We start from the raw sequence: 15,332 nt of genomic DNA, 5'->3' as shown, positions 1-15,332 counted from the left end.
AGCCCGTGTTTCACACTGGCTGGCCTTTAATTGGCCAGCCAGTGTGAAAGCGTGGTCAGAGCCCGATCGCAGGCCGAGGTCGGTTTCGCAGCCGCTCCTGGGCCCGCTTGATGAGGGAACAAGTCTGCCCCATGAAATTAGTGTTGCTCTAATTCTGAAACTACTCAGCACCAATGCTAAACTTTTAACTTAAACTGAGTTGGAAGTGAAATTGCCACCGTCAGCTCCAGGGTGACTCATTACGATGTTGGAATAGGCTCTGAGAGTTCAGGCCACATAGTCTGTATATTGCAACTGCAAGCTTTGGTACTAAGTGGGACTACCTGGCACTATTGCCATTGTAGAGTAAGAATGTATCCTAAACTGTACTAGCTATGTTATGTCAGTTTTCTAAACTAGAAGCTCATTTTGCACACATCAGTCTCACTGATTAATGAGGTGATATGCTACCTATTGCATTTTTGTCATTATCCATTTAAAAATATATAAATAATACATTTAACTTCATGCAAAACAGAATGTCAATGAATGGAAAGTAATATGATTATGCAAGTGCAAACAAAAACAGTACTTTATTGTTAAGAAAGAAGGCACTGACTTGTTCAAAAAATTCAATTAGTCAGGCATGACCTTTTTACAATCCATGCATACTGCAATTGATTAACCCAAGTCTTTCTAAACGTTCACTGCTTTCCCAGGGCTAGGTTGTTGCCCTACATGGTGAACAGGAGAAAATCCTTTATAATTTGCTATTGACACTGTCCTAAATAGGTGACAGCTAAAGAATGGCCCCAACATGTGAAAACAAGTAGTTACACGGGTGTTGTAATTATGCTGTCAGGGAGTTATTCTTAATATCACTTATAACAGTCTGGTTAGAATAGGTTTCTGGGAAACAGACTGGCTGGGCCTTCCAGAACTCTAGGAAGAGAAGCCAATAACTCACCTGATCCAACTGATATATGTCCTAAAAGTGTTTCACTTTAAGGAAGATTACAATTTGTCATGGGATTCCATTTGCAAATACATAAAACTATGAGCTGCAAATAACTTAAGAACTGCACAGGTAATGGGTGGTGGAGCAAGGCTTTTTTCAGTGGGTAGGCCCAAGAAAGACTGGCCTACCATCAACAACAACTACCTGCATTTATACAGCACCTTTAACAAAGTTAATTGTCCCAAGGCACTTATCCATCATATTCTGTGTTTGAGGTACAACCAAAATACTTAGCAGTTTGCTCCTCTGTTACTATCCATAATGGCTACAACATTTAAGCTATACATTTGTGCATAATATTCTCTCTGGGTGCCTGCACACAGCCACTGCCCATATGTCCTGCTAGTCTTTTTCCTTACTATTTTTGGCATCCTGTGTAGATTTTCCTCCATGCCACCACCCACTCACCTCCATGCACACATTAGTTTCAATCTCCCACCATTGTTCTTTGCGCAAAACATGCGTATTTCCACAGTTTAACTGAAGACCATCACATTTCTACAGCTGCCCCTGGCTTCAACGTGATCTCACTGTCTCAGGAATTGGAAGACCTCCTTTCAACATCAGCCTTTTTGACCATGTGTTGACAAGCCTTATCTTTCTTCCTGTCATGCTTCTCTACTCATAGTAACTTGGTATGGTCAACTATTGTCCAGTATAACTCTTTCAGAAAACTTCCTCCCTCCTAAATACTGAAATGTGTGATTTTTCTTTGATTGGCATGCATAAGAACCACAGCAGGGTCTTTAAACGAAAACTTCAGCTAAAACAGTGCTCGAGACAACCACTGATCGCAGCATCTTGACTGTAACTTCCCCCTTCTCAAGCTATTTGCTCACCTAATCATCTCTGAATGTTGCTTTGCAGCCGAAACAGGATGGGATGCTGCAAATTAATAAAATCTTATAAAATACTTCAGACTGGATATGGCCATATATGATCCAAGGGATCACACACTATTGCATTCTGTAGCAGATTTCAAATGGCTTTTATATTTCCTCATCTGAGACAGGGAATTCTTTGGCAGCCAAATTCTGTGTCATTTAATATGATCTAGTTTTGCTTCAGCGAACCATTAAAATGAGACACTTGTGACTTTTCACATAATGAAATGTTTATGTTGATTTCTGCAGCTTTGTGCAAATGTTAATTACATTTTTCATTTGGGAGCTAGAAGCAGTTCCATTCACCAATCAAAAATAAAGTATGTTTGAAATCTAACAGGCAGTAATAGGGATCCTACAGCTCTTTGGGGTTCAGTGTCACTTGGTTAGAGAGGAGGATGAATCTACCAGGGCTCTCGCTGCTGATTACTAGGTGTTGGAGGAGGACAGGATCAGGAACATGCCCTCTGTAGCTGCTGAGCAATGCTCATAACAAATGACCATTGGGCAAGATACCAGACAGCTGGCTGTAACTAAGGAAACAAATCCCTGCAGTCAAAGTTAGGAGGAGGGGAAAACTGGTGTTGGGAAGCAGAGAAGAAAATAAAATGCATGAAATGCTATATAACAGCCATAACTGCTAATGTGTTTTGACAGTGCAGAATGACATTAAAATGCTATCCAAGAGTACAGAAACTCACAGGAAACACAATAAAATAAATACACTAGCTGATCTAAAGATCCATCCAAATATAAAAACTAGTTCACTATGAATTAATACCAGTAAAGGTCAATAATAGAGTTCCATTTTAAATTGCATCCCCTCTCAATTAAATGCGAGCTTAACTTAGAATTAGTCATTTGGTAGTACAGAACTTGAATATTGCTGAAAAGAGAGAATTTTGTCAAAGTTTTTTGTCCTGCATTCATCAGGACAATTCGCAAGAATACCAAATGTAAAGGGAACAACAATTTATACTGCATGAGAAGAGGGTGCTGATTGGTTGGCATGTGGACTCTGATTGGTAGAGGTATTGTCATGGAGAATGCATTTGCTGATGGTGACCAGATTAAGAGAAACAGTGACTAACCCAAATGCAGAGCCTCTGCAGAAGAACACTCTTGGTCATCTGAACCCCACCATAGGATATTTTTTCCCCACTTACCTACAGGGTTCCTTTGTCTTTCCTACCAGCTGCTGAACTGCTTCAACACTGATGGGAAAGTTGTGGTGACTTCTCTGCTGAAGTCCAGTTAAAATACCTATTGATATTTTGGTTTTTGGATTCCGATTATCATTTGTACAGGTGGTTGCCACCCAAGTCTGACCGGTGCTGCACTCACACCTAAAAGCTGCAATGTTAAGTTGGAGATTTGTCAAAGCCAAACAGAAAATGAAGGTTAGCCACTTGCCTGCTCTGTTTCTGTCCATTGGTTGGGGATGGCAGGAGATAAAATTCTCCCAGTGTTGGTCTCAACGAAACTGAAATAGATTGTGTTCAGTACTATTATGTTTGACGGAAAGAACTGGAGAATGGGGCACATACAAAAAAGTACTGTGTCCAGGTAATCCAATTTAATACCAACAACTGAAAGTCACATCAAGATGAGAAAACAGCAAAAAGTGACAGAGAGTCTGGGGATCAGCTGTAATGCAGGAGATGCATGGGCAAAGGCCATTTGCCATTGTTTTTGTCAACAATTACCATTTATATTTAATAAATCTTCCCTGAATAAAATTACAAACCAAAATAAATTGAAGCCTTGTACTTAACCTATATGTTGAATGCCATTTATTTTGGGTTTTTTTTTAGTCATTGGTTAACATATTCTTACCCAGCCAGATAAGGAGTTGTAAAGCAGCAATATGCAAGAAAGTATTGTACTACAGCACATTAATGGACATGAAGGATATAGATGCCAACTGTAGTGCCACACTGCCAGAGATTAGTTGTAAGCAAAGTCAAGGGATTAAACATTGGACTTCCCTGCTTTGTGCCAAGTATGCATTGACCTGAACTATCTGATACCTTAAGCTTCAAGTTTTAATTAGGAACATGCCATTAATATGTACCTACGGCAGCATTTGAACAGCACCATAATTAATCGCTACCCTAGTCCTTGACATGTGTTACACCAAGGAAAGGCCAGCACCAGGCACAAAATCACCAAATAGAAAATTTGCATATAGCACGATGAAAGATTGAGAACTGAATGAACTATCCCCATGCAAGGTTATTTGTGGCTTGTTGCATTTTAACTTGGAAGTATAAATCTGAAAAAGGGAGGGCAGAAAGAACAGAAAAGGAAGTGACTATATTAAACTAAAGTGCATTTTCTTCCCCCTTTTTGAAAACAATATTAAAAATATGATAAGTTATCATCGAATTAATTGGTAATTAATTGGTACTCCAAAATTCTGTATCACAATGCACTAAGGTAAAATAAAACTAAGTGCAATAAGCCAAAAACATGAACAAAGACAATATTTTAGTTTTACCCTTTAAGACAAAGGTTCTGTTGCTAAGTTTCATCACCTTTTTTGATGAATAGTTAAAAAACACTTGCATATAGCACTCTTTATAATTACCGGACATTTCAAAGTGATGTCCCAAAGTGAAGAGAAACAATAGGAGATTTGGGGAAAAAAACAATTAGCCATTGTTTCTGTTCCTGATGGCTATTTTCATAAGCTGCAGGCAGAAAGTGCACATGCATGGATGTGGAGACAGGGATTGCCTTGGCTTGGATTCTTCTCACTCATCCTGTAGATGGCTAGCCTGCCAACACTCACTGCCTCGATTCATTAACAATGGACTGAGAAGGCAGTTGGCACCTGTGGAATATTTCCTCCAGCATGAGTCAGCACCTTCAGGGCAGCACAGGTGGCAAATAGCCATCGTAAAATTATCAATGTACACTTTGCCTAAAGGCAGGTCCTTGGAACAAGTCTTTTCCATGTCTCTCTATCCTATGCCAGTATTTGCCAACCTTCCCATTTTCCAATAATTTCCTTCAATTTTCAAGCCACCTAGCATTGATATTCTCTTCCTTCCTCTCTTTCCTTGAAATCTCTCCTCCATAATGCCTCTTACTAGCCCATTTAGTCTTACAATGCTTGAATAATTAGACTAACTGTATGAAAGTCTGAACATTGACATGCCTTTGGTTTCTTTTTCAGGATGTGTTTTGTCTTGGGTTTGAGGTCTAGATGGGGTTTCTTTAGGGTTTGCCGGTTACCCTAAGAATTCTACCATAGGTCGTTATTCATCAAAACCGTTCTTGTTTATTTACAGATCTATATACACATCTCAGCACAGTACATAACGTTGTACTTCTGCTTTCCACCAGATCTCTCTTAGTCATGTGACTTTGCATCATAGTTGCAACAATATAGGTAGTCTTGATGTTAATCCTTTACTCCACATCTTGCCCCCACCCCCTCCAAGTCTTTATCCCAACTATATAGATACTCCTACATCTTCCCCTAAAGTTTCACAAACTTCACAGGATTAGCCTCTGTGGTGGTTAGTCTCTGTGGTGCTTTGACCAATCTCCCTGATCTAGTCCTGATTTCATTTTGAGACTCAGAATGAACTGCACTCCCTTGTCATTCTATCGGGGTATCTTCCACCTGGGTGGTTGTGGAGTTTCTGCTTGTTTCTGGTTCCTTGTCTCCATCCAGATTTATATAGTACGTTCAAGGTTCCATTGGTTTCCTTCCCAATGATATCAAGGCTCTTCAGTACCTTCTGATATTTCCCTGGTCTATCTCAATTCTATAAGATCTTGGCTGTGGAGTACTTTCTTTACAATGCCTTTTTTCTCTTCAACTTGTCCCACACTCTCTCCCTGGGCTGTAGCACTTTCAAGTCTTGTGCTCTGTGCCTGAAGATAAAATTACAAGCTTGACTGTCTCTTTGTTGCTCCCAAGCTTGATGGTCTCTTTGTTGCTCCTCATACTTCTAAGCTTTCTCTCGATCACAGAGTTAATGTTAGGTTACAGTGTTTGTTGTAGAACTGGAAATGTATTCGCAGCCATCTTCTCATCAATAGTTCTGATGATGAGAACCCTTTTTTTAATGGTGAAGTTCTGTCATTAAGAAGGGCTAAGTTAACATCTTTGTTTCTTTTTTCATCAATTCCTTGATTGTTTGAACTCCTCTTTCTGCTTCTCCATTCAACTGAAGATATCTAGGTCAACTGTTCACATGAATGAGACCATAATCCTGTGCAAACTGAGGACTGTTGTCTGACATTACAACACTTAGGATACCAAGTGTCCGGAAGATTCTTCTTAGTGATGTAATGACGTTCTCCGCCTGGTACTATGCAGTCTACTCATTTCAAACCATCTGGAATAGTAATCAATGACAATGTTGAAAATTTTGCCTTTGAACTCTAATAAATTAATTCCCAGGCACTCCCACGGCTTTGTAGGAAAGACATAAGGTACACGTGGCTCGCTCTGCTGCTGGCTATGAAATGCACATGTAAGGCAATTTGAGGTTAACTCTTCAATTGAGTAACTGATGTTTAGCCACCAAACTGACTGCTGGGCTCTTGCTCAGCATTTTGCTATTCCCAAGTGACCTTGATGGATGTTTTTGGAGAACATCAAATAGAAGTGCTTTAGGTCAGTCATTAAAAACAAAGAAATCATCGATGATTGTGAGATCCTTTCTTTGTGTGAAGTACTGGCGAAGTACTAGATTATTTGGAGTGCACTTTGGCCATCTGTTCTGACAATACTTGTTTATTTTGATGCAATCATCCTGCTGTTGCACTTGCTTAATTTCTTGTAATCTCTTCTCAGTGGTTGTTTAACTACTTGGTAATGAGCTAAGTATATATTTCAGCTTCCTCAATAAAACGTAAGTCTTCTAGCTTGACTTCTTCCACTGACATTCCTGAGAATGCAACTACCGTTGTTTGGTACTTCCCTTGAACATACTCAGTAAATGAGTTGTATCTCATGTGTCTCGGTCTAAAACGTTGAATTCTAGGCAGCATTTTTGCAATTTCCTTTAGGTTAAGGGGAGTAACCAAATGTTTGTGATCGGTTTCAATTTTAACCTTAATCCCATGACATAATCAGAGAACTGCTTCTTTCTCAATGGTTGTATTTCTCTTCTGTGTCTTTGATGAATAATAAACTGGTCTTCTTTGCCCATTTTTTTGAACTTGAAACAGCACTATGCCCAAGCCTGTAGATGTCACATCCAATGCTACAATTGTTGGCAACTCTGAACCGTAGTGTGCTAGAATTTCTGGTGAGATTAAAAGATTTTTGATCTTGCCAAAATAATTTTGCTGGTCCACGTTCCAGTACTACTGCTGACTTTGTCTCAACAACTACGTAACAGCTCATTGATTTTTGCCAAGTTTGGTAGGAACTTGCCTACTTGATTAACCATCCGAAGGAATCTTTGTAACTCTGTGATGTTTTAGGCTGTGGGAACTCTCTAATGACCTTAGTTTTCTGTGAGTTGGCTGTAATTCCCAAAGTTTGGACAATGTGCCCAAAAAATTTTATTAGCTTTGCAAGTTTACATTTGTCATTTAATGTCAAACCTGCATCTTGTAAGGCTTTGAGGACTGCCCTCACACAACGGTTATGTTCTTCCTTTGATGAACCATGTACGAGAATGTTGTTCATATGGTATATTATTCCTTTCTTGCCTTCCGTGGTCTGAGACATTGTTCTTTTGAATATCTCAGGTGCAGAAGCTGTTAAAACAATAACGACCAAATGGGGTGATGAAATTTAGCAATTTGGATGCTTTGTCCAGAGGCAACTGCTAAAAGCCACCGTTAGCATCCAGTTTTGTGAAGAGGGTGCTTTTTTTTTAAAAACCAATTTGGCGAGACTTTCATCCACTGATGCCATCAGGTGGATCTTGCGCTCTACTGACTTGTTTAATTGAGTCAAGGTCTCTCAGATTCTAATTGATCCATTAGACTTTGGTGCTGTAACCATTCCAGAACACTACTGTCGTTATGATAACTGGAGAGATGACCCCTTGTTGTAATGTGTTAAAGCTCATATTGACTTTGTCTAAGGCTGGTTGAGGGACTGCCCTTGCTATGTAGGGACATATAGTCTTAACACCTGCTCTTAAGGTTATGTGATATTCTGTTTACAGCTTTTCTAGGCCTGAAAACAGGAATGATAATTCATTCCTGAATACCTCACTGGATTGCTCATCAGCAATTCCATCAACCTTGTAAATGACCCTCAGTAATTATGACTCCTGGTTCTTTATCACATACAGGGGTCCCACAATTTCTTTATCCTTGTATCATAATCTTGCCAAGTCTTGGCTTATTACTTTTAGTGTAGTCCTTCCTGGACCTTGCAACTGGATGGAGAACGGCTATAATGTGATATTTTTAAAACATTTAACTTCATCAGGTAATACTGAAAGACCTGCCCCAATATCTAGCTTGAACTCAGTGAGATGACCATCAACTTTTAATTTAATCTTCCAGTAATTATTTTCTGTTTCATTAACTTCTCCTAAGAAGGTTATTTGTTTTTTCTGTGGCTCTTCTACTTCTTGGAGTTTATTTGGTTTTATTGTCATTAATTTCTTCTTATGAGCTGCAGGGACTTTAGATCTGCAGATTATTTAAAAATGTCTGAACTTCCCACAGTGCACTAAGCTCCCACTGCTGGGCATTCTTCCCACTTGTGTAGGGTTTTCCCGCTACACCAAGAGCATCTCAAGATGGTGGTTGGCACGTTATTCCCTGATTTTGCAGGCTTTTGCTTTACTGTGCTCTTATTTGTCTGAAATATTGATGGCTTACTTATTTTTCTCCAAGGGACATCACTTTCCCTACAAACAACTGATCTGTTTAGCTTCCTAAACTCAGTCTATTGCACTGCCTTTGTGAGAGTTAAATCATCACTTGTTTGCAAAAGATCTGATAGGGTTTCATCTAAGATCCCAACCACTGTATGATCACATATCAATTCATCTTTGAGGGTCCCATAGTCGCAATTCTCCTCTAGTCTGAACAAGTAATTTATAAGCGAGTCCATAGTTTTGCCTAGTTATTTCCTCTTATTAATTTTCACTTGCTTAATTATCAATTATTTTGAACACTGAAGTATGAATCGAATGCCTGGAGGACTTCCTCAAATGAGTTTGACACCTCATCGAATGCCCTGTCTTGCAAAAACATTGTCTGCTATGGCTCCTACTACATAGAGTAAAGGACTGACCTGCATCTTCTGTTCCTTTGTATGCAAACATGAAGCTGTTCTGTATCTGGAGAATCTTTACTTCTAATTGTCCCAGTGTCGAGACTATTGTGAGCGTTCCATGCTTCGGAATGGTTCTGGGATAGCTTACCCTAAGCTCTGGATCTGTTGCTGCTTCAGTAGTTTGGCTGTTCGACTGCGATCTGTACTCACTGCTGTCTGGGCTCTGATTCTGTGTGTCGGCTTGCAACTGCAGCACCTACGATGCTTTGTTCTCAGGTGAGTCTTCAATCTTTCTTCCTGTGCTTTTCCAAGGATTCAGAGGTATCTCAGGTTTTCAGTCATCTTTTGGAGCTTTCCTGCGTCTTTCCCTCTGGGCAGAATTTTGCCATTGGCGAGCAGGGGGCGGGGCCTGCTTGCTGACGTGCAAAATGACGTAGGATGAGTCGGGAGAATCCCCTGATGTCATCCCGTCTCATTTAAATTTTCAGGAAGGCGGGTGCACAGCAAAATCAATTGCCGGCCCACCGACCTGTCAATGGCCACTTGAGGCCATTGACTGGATCATTTAACCAATTAAAGGACCTGCCCGTCCAACGTTAAGGCTGGCGGGCAGGCCAGGAGCCCCAGCAGCAAATAGAAAATACATGAAACTTCATCCAGCGACGGGATGAGGTTTCATGCAGGGTTTTAAAAATTGTAATATAGTTGTTCGGTAAATTATGAACATGTCCCAACTTATGTGACATTGTCGCATGAGGGGACATGTAAAGGATTTTTCTTTTCTCTATTTTTAATAGTTTTAAAAGTGAAAGCGATCTCCCTGAGGCTGCGCTTAGCCTCAGGGAGATGTGTGCTCTTTCTTGCGCATGCGCGAAAAAGTGCACTCTCGCTTTTAAGGAATCCCCCCGCCCGCTCAGCTTCCCGGCAGACATCACGCTGGGTGGGCCTTAATTGGCCCACCCACGTAAAATGGCGGTGTGGCCCACTTTGCTGGCGGCAATCGGCTCCGCACCCATCCACGATTGGGTCAGGTCCACTCGCCTGACAGACAGAAAATTCTGCCCTCTATCTAATGCCTCCATATTTTGGATGGTGCACATGTGTCAACAGAAACCATCTGCTGCCACTATGTTTTGTCTTGGGTTCAGGGTCTAGCTGGGGTATCTTTAGGGTTTGCCTGTTACCTTAAGAATGCTACCATAGACCTTTATTCATAAAAACCATTCTTGTTTATTTACAGATCCATATACACATCTCAGTACTCTACGTGAGGTTGTACTTCTGCTTCTCAGCAGATCTCAGTTTCTTATCCATGTGACACTGCATCACAGTTACATCACTAGTTACATCAGTATCAGGTGCTCCTGATGCTAACGTTTACTCAACAGGGTGATCATTATTGTCTGCATGAAGTCCTTTGGCCATTCTGCTAAGTAAATATCTTTGCACAGCTCTTGTGTTCCTTCCCATGTTTTAAACTTAAAATTATAGTCAGCTCAAAACAAACCATTTCCAACCATTTTCTGTGGGGACCATTACATTTAAAAGACCTAAAGCTGATACATCAGTGTACACCCGATGTCTGACATGTTACCATCTGGCATCATAAATTATTGATGTCACTTTGCTTGTAGTAGCCTCAGTTTTATACAAAAAGGTCAAAATTATCATTGGGTTTCCTTTCTACTGTATTTTGACATAAATCTTATTCTCCATAATTCATAAGTGCCATTCAGCCTTTTAGGATCATCAATCCATCCCTATTTACCAGCCGCTGATTTGAGATTAATGACCAAATTTGCCTTGCTGTTTGAGCACAGTATTAAAGTTTTGATCAATACAAAATTAAGTTCCTCTTTTTGTTTTACAAATGAAGCATTTTTATTAGGACCTTGGTGCTGTATTTGCATTTGCAACAGCACAGCATTTAAAAGTTATTTTTATGCTACATAGTAATGCGGGAATAAAATCCTAATGTCTTAAACAGAGTGCAATACCTGGTATTGATGGGTAATAATGAGGCTGTCTTTATTTGCTAAATCTGCCAACTCTTTTGTTCAAAAGCCTAAGATTAATTGTGCCAGTAACATGCATTAATTACTGCTAACAGCTGCAGTTAAATAACAACTAAAATTGGGAGAGGCAGGGCTGGGAGAGAGCAAGCCTGGATTGCTGTTGTCAGTATCACGTAAATTGTAATCCCACTGGTTGTGTGCATACACTCATTAAAGGGGAAAAGTAAAAGAATATGATCACCATTCATTAGTCCCATAATGGGGGCTGCTGAAACACCACCTCGGTAACGCATGAACAACCGGCCATGGGAATATAATTTAATAGCCTTGATGAAAATACTCCCTATCACAATGTCTTGCCTGGGTTGCAGGGTCCCCACTCACTTTTATTTTTTTTGCCTCTGACAGATGGAGGAAGCAGAGCAGGAGTAGAAAGAAAAAAATAATGAATCTAACTTAAATGTGCAAATAGTATAGGATTTTATAGTTTTACAATTATGCCAGTAAAAGGGGACTCATGTATGACTATAAGGTAACATTTTTTATAACACTCAAGTAAAACACCCTAGTGCTATGACTATCAATCCTAGCAATTTTAGATTCGTAGAAGATTGCTGGCTCCTATCACAGATTTTTGCGAAATATAATTTTGTGAAGTAAATGTCCAAATAGTTTTCATACTAAGTTACCACTGTCTCACCATATCCAGCTTTCAGCTTTTTCATAAAAAGCTCACAGGTGGCAGTCACTGGTGTATTGTTGCATTGTTACATTATTCGCAAAGAGCTAGGTACTGATTGTTATGTGAATATGTGTCCCAGGGTTCCACCATTTACACAGAGATAAAAGCAAAGAACTGCAGATGCTGGAAATCCAAAACAAAAGCAAAAATAGAAATACCTGGAAAAACTCAGCAGGTCTGGCAGCATTGGTGGAGAACAGCACAGTTGACGTCTCGATTCCTCATGACCCTTCAGCAGAACTAAGTAAAAATAGGAAAGGGGTGAAATATAAGCTGGTTTGGGGGGGGGGAGGGGGCGGTGTTGGGACAAGAAGAGCTAGGTAAAGCTTTTACCTAGCTCTCCTTGTCCCAACACCGCCCCCCCACCCCACCCCGCCCCCTTAAACCACCTTGTATTTCACCCCTTTCCTATTTTTACTTAGTTCTGTTGAAGGGTCATGAGGACTCAAAACGTCAACTATGCTCTTCTCCACCAATGCTGCCAGACCTGCTGATTTTTCCAGGTATTTCTGTTTTTGTTTTTGTGCACCATTTACAGTTGCACTGCAGTCATGTGCCGAGTAACGATGCATCAGTCTCATCAGCCCACTGCCACGTAGAGAGCTGAAAGAAATACACTCGATGAAGCTCCAGCATTTTGATTATTTCTAACTTAATGGGAACCAGAAGATATAACATGGTGGAAGCAGGTATCTGTGAGTAAGACCCCCAAACTTTTGAATGTGTTTAATGCTGAATGGGATTGAAAAGCCAACTCGACTTCACACCAGGGAGAAAAACTGAGCAAATCGTGTAAAAATGAAATGGCTGCCACAGCAATAAGCACATAGCTCCACCCCATGATAAATTGGTAGGCTAATGATGTCATAGAGGCATTTGAGAAGTTTAAACGATAGTGTGGGTTGACAGTCAGTAGCTTTCTAAAAGGCACCACTAATGAAGGGAAAAGGATCAGCTGCATCCTTTTGTGGACAGGAGAGAATGGGTTAAACTTGTTTAAAGGCAGGGAGTTGAGTGAAGATGATAGCAAAAACCCAGACAAAACTTTTGAAAAATTCAATACATACTCCCAGTCAAAGTCAAAACATTGGGACCACTGATATGAGTTTCAAAGTCTGAGGCAAGAACCAGGTGAGCCTGTTGAAAATTTCATAAGATTGAAAAATGCAGCCAGGAAAAGTAAATTGAAGGGCACAGATGAAAGGCTGCTAGATCAGCTCAATTTGGGGCTCTGACGTACAAAAGATTTAATTGGAAAAGACAAGCTCACAATACCACAAGCTGTAGACACTATCAGATACCATGAAATCACATGTAGATAGGTGAACATGGCTGGCCTTCAGTTAAGTCAAGAGAAAGGTGCCGTGAAACAGCAACAAAAGAATGCACACCAGACATAGAGAAAGATGCAGACCTGTGAATGATCACAAAAGTTCACAGACAGAAGATATCCCACATATGGGTCAAACTGCGGAGCCTGTGGAAAGCAAAATCACTGGGAAAAAATGTGCATAACAAGAAAGGTGACAGTAAATGAGTTAGCAGAGACTGAGTAATAGGGCAAATGAGAAGTAAAAGGAAGCATAATATCCATACCGTAAAAGAGGACAATGACTTTGGGGGACACAATTGTCAAAGGAACCATATAACTGCATGAAATGGCTGAATGCAAAAGTTCCCAGAGAAAAGAAATTCTCACAACCGTTCAGGTCAGGAAGAGGGTGAGAAATAAGCCCACAACCATAAATCTGAAGCTGAAGCTTGATAATGGAACTCAAAATAATGTAATTCCACTCAGACCAGAAGATTTTTCCTGAAAATTTGGAAGAAAATGGCTACCTCATAAAAGGTGTTTTGAAACCAAACAATGTCATGCTGATACCATATGGGGGAACTGAGATTCGACAGCTAAAGACATCCCAAATCAGAGGGACACACAAAGGAAAGGATGTTAACAGAAGTTCTACACCACCAAAACAGAAGGTCCTGCTATTCTGGGGTTGAGCAGTTGTGAAGAATTGCAGCTTATCTCAGTAAACCATGAAATAAATGACCTAAGCATAAAGATCCATCACCACATGACGTAACACCATTGAAAACTGAGTCAAACTAGAGATTAGACCATCAAAGACAAAGAGTTACAGATTGATCTCAGCAAGTAATCCAGGGAAGCCTAAGATACAGCAAACAGAGCCAGCATTACAGCAGTACTGGTCCATCAGCGATAATATCTCACTAGATGATGATGCTTTCTAGCCAGATGCAGAATAATCACATCCAAAATGATACAGGATCTCCAGAAGATACATGAAGGCCCCATGGGAATGGAGAAGTGCAAGCTCAGAGCCAGATTAGCTCTGTACCAGATACTTTGAAAGAATAGAGTCGACATATAATGTATGCCAGAAGTACAAAAATACTTAGCAGAAAGAGATGATAGCTGAAGTGACACCCAGACCATGGCACACTGTGGAAACCGATTTATTCACACACAATAAAGAATGGTATCGCATAGTTTCAGACTCCTAATCAAAGTTCCCTTTTGGCCAAAAGGTGAAAGATTAGAAAGCTCCAACGATCATTTTAGCAGTGCGAGTTCGAGACAGTGAGCAAGGAATTGTTGAAAAATAAGAAACGACAATGGAACCCAATTAACTGCCAGAGAATGTAAGCAATTCACTGAACAGTATTGGTTCAACACCATCACCTCTTTGCCACATTACCTCAAATACACGGGTTTAAAGAAAGACACGTCCAGGCTGTCCAGAGGACCCTCAAAATGCAGATAGACAAAGGAAGACTTAAGCCTGCCTTATTGTCACTTTAATCTACTTTCTAAAGGATGACATGAAATTGCCCACAGATCTGTTAAATGGAAGAAAATATAATACAACTCTGCCAAACAAGATACTCCCTCCAGGAAGAAGACAGACAACTCACTGACGCACAGGTAGGAGGAGGTCAACAGGTCAACCAGCATGCCAAATCCCTGCCTGAGCTGATGAAAGGACAAACTGTCTATGTGACGGATCCAATCATGAAAGGTTGGAACCCAGCAAAAGTTGTTGGCGAAGCTGAAGCTCCAAGGTCAAATGTCATTGAGACTGAAACAGGTAAGCAAATAAGAAGAAACAGAGTCCATATTCAACTTACACCTGAGTTGGAAAAGCAGAAAAGATTATCAACAACACCAGCAAGATCATTAAACAGCGAGACAACATCAACAGCATCACTAACAAGTGGTGGAACATCAAAATAACACCAGCAAGTGACACAATATTAGCAACATCAAGCAAGACCCCTATAACACAAGGAGCAACACGTACAACATCACCTATGCAGTGTGCCAGCTCACCACCGAGAGTGAAGAAAGTCAAATTCATAAGATGGAGCACAACAACCTACCACCTGAGTGATACCGTGAATAGTTCTTTTAGAAAAGAAAACAAGCTATAAAAGACTCTCAAGGTATTCAGTTTAT

General features: G+C 40.3%; 1 protein-coding gene across 1 annotated transcript in view; it reads right to left on the bottom strand.

Moving 5' to 3' along the window:
• The window catches only part of LOC121274319 (SPRY domain-containing SOCS box protein 1-like), a 121,916-nt gene that overhangs the window by 5,345 nt on the left and 101,239 nt on the right, over window positions 1-15,332 (bottom strand). The gene's annotated exons all lie outside the window — the stretch shown is intronic.

This window comes from Carcharodon carcharias, chromosome 2 (genome assembly GCF_017639515.1).
Source record: "Carcharodon carcharias isolate sCarCar2 chromosome 2, sCarCar2.pri, whole genome shotgun sequence".
NCBI lineage: Eukaryota > Metazoa > Chordata > Chondrichthyes > Lamniformes > Lamnidae > Carcharodon > Carcharodon carcharias.
Note: the sequence above shows the minus strand (reverse complement) of the source record. Positions and strands in the feature narration are given on the sequence as shown.